The sequence below is a fragment of the Anomaloglossus baeobatrachus genome, chromosome 3, assembly GCF_048569485.1.
Source record: "Anomaloglossus baeobatrachus isolate aAnoBae1 chromosome 3, aAnoBae1.hap1, whole genome shotgun sequence".
Classification (NCBI taxonomy): Eukaryota; Metazoa; Chordata; class Amphibia; order Anura; family Aromobatidae; genus Anomaloglossus; species Anomaloglossus baeobatrachus.
This window is the reverse complement of record NC_134355.1, coordinates 194,173,022-194,181,414: the sequence shown is the minus strand read 5'-3', so window position 1 is coordinate 194,181,414 and position 8,393 is coordinate 194,173,022.

Genomic DNA, 8,393 nt, shown 5'->3' with positions numbered 1-8,393 from the left:
ATCAGAAATTTACCAATAAACTGCCGCAAAATATCATTCATTAATGACTGGAAGATGGAGGGGGCATTAGTGAGCCCAAAAGGCATCACTAGGTACTCAAAATGCCCCTCAGGAGTGTTAAAAGCCGTACTGCATTATTCACCCTCCTTAATTCGAATAAGATTATACACCCCGCTAAGGTCAAGTTTTGTAAACCATTTAGCACCCTTTACTCTAGAGAACAAGTCTGATTTCAGAGGCAATGGATACTGATATTTCACAGTGATTTTATTAAGAAGACTATAATCAATGCAGGGTCTTAATGATCTATCCTTCTTGGCCACAAAGAAAAAGCCTGCACCAAGGGGCGAAGATGACGGACTAATATGACCTTTCTCTAATGACTCCTTAATATAATTCCGCATAGCATCATGTTCAGGCACTGTCAAATTGAAAATCCTTCCTTTAGGAAATTTGGATCCAGGTAATAATTCAATAGCACAATCACATTCCCTATGGGGAGGTAAAAAAATCAGATTTAGTCTCATTGAACACATCAGAAAAATCAGAAAAAAATTCAGGTACTCCATCTGCTTTAGAAGAAATAGACAAAACAGAGAGGTCATTGTGCATACATTGACAACCCCAATTAACAACAGACAAAGATCTGCAATCTAGGACTGGAAATTGGGTCTGCAACCAAGGGAATCCCAACACCAAATCATCATATAAGTTATGTAAAACCAGAAATTCACATTCCTCCTGATGACCTGGTTCAACCCTCATAGTTACCTGAACCCTAAACTGGGGCTTATTGTTAGCAAGAGGAGTAGCTTCAATCACCCATAAAGGAATAGGAGTTTGAAAAGATGTCAAAGCAAAACCACACCTTTTAGCAAATCTAAAATCCATCAAGTTCAAAGCGGCCACTGACTCAAGAAAGGCCATATCAGAAACTGAGGATAAAGTACAAAGTAAAGAAACTGACAACAGGAATTTAGTTTGCACGGTACCCACCTTACATGAACGAGCAGATCCCCTCTCTCACTTAGGGCAGACAGCGTCAGTATTAGAAGTGTCCCCACAATAGAAACAAAGCTTATTTCTCCTTCTAAAAACCTGTAGCTCAACATTAGATAGAACCCTATCACACTGCATAGGTTCACAAAACTTTTCATTATCCAATACATAAGCTTGTAAAGTTTTACGCTTGCGCAAACGTCTATCAATCTGGATGGCCAACGTCATGGACTAATTGAGACCGATAGGAATAGGAAATCCCACCATTACATCTTTCACTGTATCCGCCAGACCCTTCCTAAAGAGTGCTGCAAGAGCATCATCATTCCACCTAGTTAGGACGGCCCATTTTCTAAATTTCTGACAAAATAATTCAGCTGAATCCTCACCCTGGGACACATCCAACAAGGTTCTCTCAGCTTGATCAACAACATTAGGCTCATCATTCAACAAGCCCATTGCCTGAAAAAAAGAATCCACATTATCCAGAACAAGATCTCCAGGAACCAAAGAAAAGGCCCAGTCCTGAGGGTCACCGAGCAACAAGCAGATAACAATCTTGACCTGCTGAACAGAACTCCCTGAGGACTTAGGTCTTAAAGCAAAAAATAGTTTACAATTATTTTTCAAGTTCAAAAATTTAGCTCTATCCCCGAGAATAGTTCAGGAATTGGAATTTTAGGTTATAATACAGGATTCTGAGTAAGATAAGCAGATATTCCCTGAACCTCAGCAGCAAGATAACTAACACGATCAGCTAACTGATCAATATCCATGATAAGAGAAGATCTCCTACGTGACCCAGATAAAAATAGGATAATAGACAAACTAATAATAAAAAAAAAAATTTCCCTTCTTTTGAGTACCATATTTTGGTGTGGCCGCTACTACTCTTATAGTCAGGAGACCGCAAAAGATCTTGCAAAAATCCCATGAAAAATGATAGAAGATAATGTACAAGAGTAATTGGAAACTTAGCTGGCTGCAATCCGCTAACTACACAAACACAACTAGAAGTAGCAGTGGAGCGTTCCTAATAAACCTAACCGCCTCGTCACAGCCGGAGAACTAACTAACCTCAAAGATGAAAAAAGGAATCCTGACTTGCCTCAGAGCAGCCCAAAAGGAAGGTCAAAAGCCCCAAACATATAATGGCGGTGATATAAGAAAAAACAACACACAGATGGTAGATATAGAAATAAGCAAAATGAGGCCCTGCTGGCTAGATACAAAAGTATAGGATAGATTGCTGGTTGCCGCCAGTAAAAAACCTGAAAAAATGCCAACAGATGATAATCAAAAAATTCCCTTAAAAATGACGCGATCTTTCCTCCCACTATATCACAAACTCTTGTGTAAATACATTTAAATAGAAAAAGCAAATATAATGAGAAAGATCTTAACTACAAAAACACAGGAGATATAAAAATACAAAAACTCCTGAAAAAAAACAGGAAGTAATAACTCCCTTTCTTACTAGGAATAAATCGCCCTCTAAAAATAGTGCAAAAAGAACATTTATTCACTTGCAAGAAACAAAAAGGGAATATTCTCAGACATTGATTTAGAAAAAAACAATTAAATAATTAACAATAAAAATAAAAAATTGGCAATAAAAGATTAAGCAGAAATGCCCTTCAGTGCAAATTCAGCCCTTAACCAAGCCAAGACTAAGAGCGGAAAAATACTTATCAGATGTAACTGAAAACTCAGAATGATATGGAGACAAAACTGATGCAAAAGGAATGAAAAAGGCACTGTAGAAATCATTCCTGGAGATTCCAAAAAGAGCCGAAAAAAGCAAAAACAGAATCTACAGGGAAAGGAAAAAGTCTAAAGGTTGGAGGACAAACTTCAGGACATCTTCACATGGAGCATAAACAATTATCACCGGCAAAGGTTAGACAAAAACTGCCTTCCTATATCCCCCCAGGTTGGACTCCATAGGCTCCTTGAAGCAGCAATCATCTCCTGCACCTGTCTGAGCAACAAATGCAGAATCAGACTCACTACCAACACTAGCCACCAGAGGGAGTCCAGAAACACTCTAGGGAACAGCACCATCTCTTATGATATTCACAACAGAGGAGTGCTCCAGGGAGGACTCGGTCTCTACCCAGATGTCGCAGAACGACTTGAAAAGTGAATCGGCTGCAGGATTGCTGGAGGTGAGTGCCACTGTAAACGGTATTCTGGGTTGCTGTACACATATGATCTGAAAAAGAGATTTGGTGGAGGACTCTCTTACATGATTGTTATACGAGAACCCCTCCCAAGGCAGAAGCTTGACCCAGTCACTTTGATGCTTGTTGACAAAGATCTGCAGGAAATTCATCAAGATCAGCTTGACCCATTCCACTTGGCCGTTGGAGTGCGGGTGGTAAGCCAACGAAAAGTCCAAGGTGACATCCAGCAACTTGCAGGTGGCCCTTCAGAATCGAGACATATAATTGACACCTCTGTTGGATACAATGTGAAGTGGTAGACCATGCAGCCAGAGGTTGTGCTGCATGAAATGCTCAGCGAGCACTGGTGCAGTGGGTAAACTGGTCAGCCGGGTGAAATTGGCCATTTTAGAGAATGTGTCTACCACTACCTAGATGACGGTTCAACCAGAGGACTTCAGCAGATCTGTAATAAAATCCATCCTGCTGTGCTGCCAGGGGGCAGATTGCACTGGAAAAGGAAGCAGTGGACCAGCAGGAAGCTTCTTCGGTGTCTTGTTGCGGGCACACGAGGGACAGGCCAACATAAACTCCAGGACATCTTGTTGCAATGTAGGCGACTAATAGTACCACGAGATCAGCTGCAAAGACTTCAGTTCAACACGACTGGCCTGCCAAGAGGAATATCCCCTTGAACAACTTGCTTCCTGTCTGCTTCAGTGCTGAACATCTTACCGGGCGGAACCTTAGACACATCTATGGCAGCTACTGTCACCATCCTGGAAGGCTCGATTATTTGTTGAGGCTTCTCCTCCTGATCGACCGACAGAAATGACCGCGACAGCACATTAGATTTGACATTTTTTTCAGCAGGGCATAAATGCAGCATAGAGTTGAATCAAGCAAAGAATAGCAACCACCGGGCTTGGTATTGGCTCAACCTCTGAGCCGACTGTAGGTAGGCCAAGTTCTTGTGGTCAGTGGAGATTATGACAGGGTGCATCGCTCCTTCAAGCAGATAAGGCCATTCCTCCAGAGCCATCTTGATTGCCAATAGTTCTTCATCACCAATCGAGTAGTTGCACTCAGTTGGGGAGAAAGCTCTGGAAATGAAGGAAGCACTGGATTACTTTCAGACTGTTAGGATGTGGTCACTTTAGTACGGCTGACAACTTGTCTGGATCCATCCTCAGGCCGGTATCAGAGATGATGTAACCTAAGAAAGGCAGGGACGACTGCTCAAACAGACAATTCTCGTATTTCGCATATAGACGGTTCTCCCTTAACCTCTGCAGCACCTGTCGAACATTTCTTCTGTGCGTAGGAAGATCTGTAGGGAATACAAGAATATTGCCCAGGTACACCACTACACATGTGTACAGCAGATTTCGGAAGATATTGTTGACAAATTCCTGAAAATCTGCTGGGGCATTGCTGGGTCCAAATGGAAATACCCAATACTCATAGTGACCATCGCAGTTGTTGAAGATAATCTTCCATTCATCACCCGAACAAATCTGAACCAGATTGTACACACCATGGAGATCCAGCTTAGAGAAGATACTGGATCCTAGGAGTCGATCACACAATTCTGGTATGAGTGGCAGCCGGTATTTGCTTTTGACTGTGATTTGATTGAGCCCTCTGTAGTCTATACAAGGCCGAAGAGACCCACCCTTTTTGTTAACAAAGAAGAAACTGGCGAGGAAGATTTTTGAATGAAACCTCTTGCCAGATTCTCCTTTATGTATTTGGATAAAACTTGGATCTCAGCCTGTATCTCAGGTATTGGAGTCTCATTATCATCACTCCACCCCTGGGGTTAACGTCAGTTGATGAGGATCAGGATCCTGCTTGGACCTTACTTCGTCCAGGCCAGGATCCAACTGATAGAGATTTTGGGCATCGGTGCAGATGATTTCTTCCTCTTGAGTCTGGGAATCATTTAGAAGACCTCTGATGCCCATGGGATAGAATGTGTTAACAGCTCCGCAGACTCACCTATATGTGGTTCCCCACAGTCAGTTTGCCAGTTGGAGATTTGTGATATAGGGGGAGACAAGTGTTATTGGGGTGGCACCTCTGAGGAATGAACTGTTTGTACATGCTGTTTATCAGCATCATTTGTAAGTTGAAATGATGTACGGCTGCCAAGGAAATCTAGTGGAGTAGACTGTCCAGTAATGGAAGTTGTTCTCATTTCTCTTGGGATAGCATGGTCCAGTGTTTGCTCACTAGAGGTTTGACTAACAGAACTTCCCACACGTACACCTACAACACTCCGCCTATTCACTCTTCCACCACAACCTCGTCATGATTTACCACTCATGGTTGATGTACCATTTCACAACCCTTCGGCCAAACCTGTCAGACACCTGACAAAAAAAGGTAAATTATTTGTTTCCTGCCTGAGTTGGCAATATTATGAAGGCACTAAAAAGTACCAATACCTAGAAATGGGGTTCACTGGGTAATTTTGAGCAGAAACTGAAAACTGCTAACATCTTTTTACCTAGTTCACTAGCAAATTTACAGCAGACACTACTAGCTAACAATATCTTGAAATGTGATTGACTGCATAATTTTGAGCAGTCAATGAAATCTGCCAATACCTTTTTAACTAGTTCACTAGCAAATTGAGAGCAAGCAGTACTAATTAACAATAGATCAACACAGACAATTGTCCCCCAATAAGGAAACAAGCAAGTGGTTCATGCTAAAATATTAATTTTATTTCATTTATTAAAAACACATGTTAGACATTAAGAAACAGAATTTTCCTGAGAGGGACACCAATAAATACCCAGATATATTATCATTCACATCTAGGGAGGGATCTATAAAATACACTAGAATAAATAATTACACAATGTATCAACCTGGCTAAAATAAATAGAGTAAGTAGAAAAGTGCTGCTGGTAAAATCACCATACAGTCACTGCAAACTAAATACACTCAGTAAGCTGCCAAGGAAAGTGTAAAGTGCATTATAGCTAGAAAAATATCCACTACCCTGTTGTAAACAATAGTATAAATATAGCTGAAGGTTGGATGTATACAATTAATTACCTGATGATAACAAACAAAAGTCTGGGTGAACGGTCCCTCCACCCCCAACGCCGTTTCGCCCTTGCTTCTTCCGGGGGCGTATCAGGGTGGGGGAAAGCTGTCTTTTTATAGTGATGCTGGAAGTAGGTAAATATGTTCACCTGATCTTTCAAATTGGAATGCTCGTTGCAAGGGGTGGATCCTGGCTGCAGACACAGATCACCCACCCCTCCGACAGGAACAAACCGAACCGCGCGTGTGGAATGCAAGCTTGAAGCACAAGCTCCGTCTCCATGTACGCGCGACCGGAAGTTCGGAGGTCCGTGACCGGAGTCTGCGCACAACCATTTGCAAGGACATAGCAATATAGCAGGCAATGTGGAGAATCGCTAAATATCATACGGCCTGCTCACCTATATTATGCAGGACTTAGATGTATAAAAGTTTTAAAAACTTTTATACATCTAAGTCCTGCACTGTCCCTCTCATTGTACATGCCCTCCACACTCCCTCTCTTTCCATACTGAGCATACTCTTCACACTGTCCTTTACACTGTGTCCCCTTATACTGCCCAGTCTTTATACTGTGCCCTCATCACACTCCCCCTCCTCGCTATGGCCTGACACTGTCCTCCCATTCTGCCCCCTCTCCATACTGCCCCCCTCCACTACCCAGTCTCTATTCTGTGCCTCCTCACATTCTTCTCATCCCTTACTGTCTCCTCACTACCTCCTGCGTCTCCATATACTTTTCCCCTCACTTCCCATCCTGCCCACTTGCTCCTTCATACCATGTCACTCTTTATTCTGTGTCCTCAAAATGTATTTCCAGTTTGCTCCACATCCTCTCTCTCCCCATACATCACCCCTCATCCTCTCTCCCCCCACGCATCACCCCTCGTCCTCTCTTCCCCCACGCATCACCTCTCACGCATCACCCTTCATCCTCTCTCCCCCCACGCATCACCCCTCATCCTCTCTCCCCATGCATCACTACTCATGCTCTCCTCCCACGTGTAACCCCTCATGCTCTCCTCCCATGCATCACCCCTCATGCTCTCCTCCCCATACATCACCCCTCATCCTCTCTCCCCATACATCACCCCTCATCCCCTCCCCATGCATCACCCCTCATGCTCTCCTGCCATGCATCACCTCTTATCCTCTCTCCCCATGCATCATGCCTCATGCTCTCACTCCTATGCATCACCCCTCATCCCCTCTCTCCCCATACTGTGTCCAAAGAAATTTTTTCCTCCCCATCCTCTCTTCCGAATATACTCTGTCCACAAATAGTATGGGGGAGAGAGGGTGGGAGAGGGAACTGTTTCAAAAATACCGCCCGCTCACCCCATGCTGTTCCTCTTCCATGTCTTCAGCTCCACTGGAGCACTTATCAGCATCCTCTGCCGCCTCAGCGCTGCGGCCCTGACTTCCGGGTCAGCAGTGTGATCAGCTGACCCGATCACATGACAGTTCTGACCCGGAAGTCAGCACCGTGTTCACAGTTTCAATTGTCCTTGTGTCATAGATGCAAGGACAATTGAGCAGTGGTAGCCGCGCGCTGCAGATTCTGAGTGCGGCTGTCTGCATGACAGTCACGCTCAGCAAATAACCAACTCCCACTACAGAGTGGCAGATGCAGTCCCCGGGGAGACTTTACACTGCCGCATCAGGCAGCCCGTCAGCGCCCCTCTCACAGTTGCGACCGGGGTAGATGCACTCCTAGATAACGGGTATGCTGCTGCAAACCCAGTATCTCCAGCACACGATGGATGCAAATTAGCCATGTGAATAGTGGCAAAAGCAACATTGTGGGCCCCTCTGCTGCGGCTGTGACTAGGGGGGCCCGGTGAAGAGGGGTGACCCGGGGCTTAATAAACTAAGTAATTGTCCCTGGCTCAGCCGGGCCCCCCCTCTTCACCGGGCCCCCTACACCAGTCTCAGTAGTAATGCCCTGATGGAGGATGGCTCCAGGGCGCCCAAGAAGGACCAGCAAACGCCAGGACCGTATCTTAAAACTGTTTCAGCTGCGGGATCGGACTACCAGCAGTGCCGAGCTAGCTCAGCAATGGCAGCAGGCTGGTGTGAGTGCTTCTGCACGCACTATGAGGCGGAGACTCTTTGAGCAAGGCCTAGTTTCAAGGAGTGCAGCAAAGAAGCAACTTCTCTCCAGAAAAA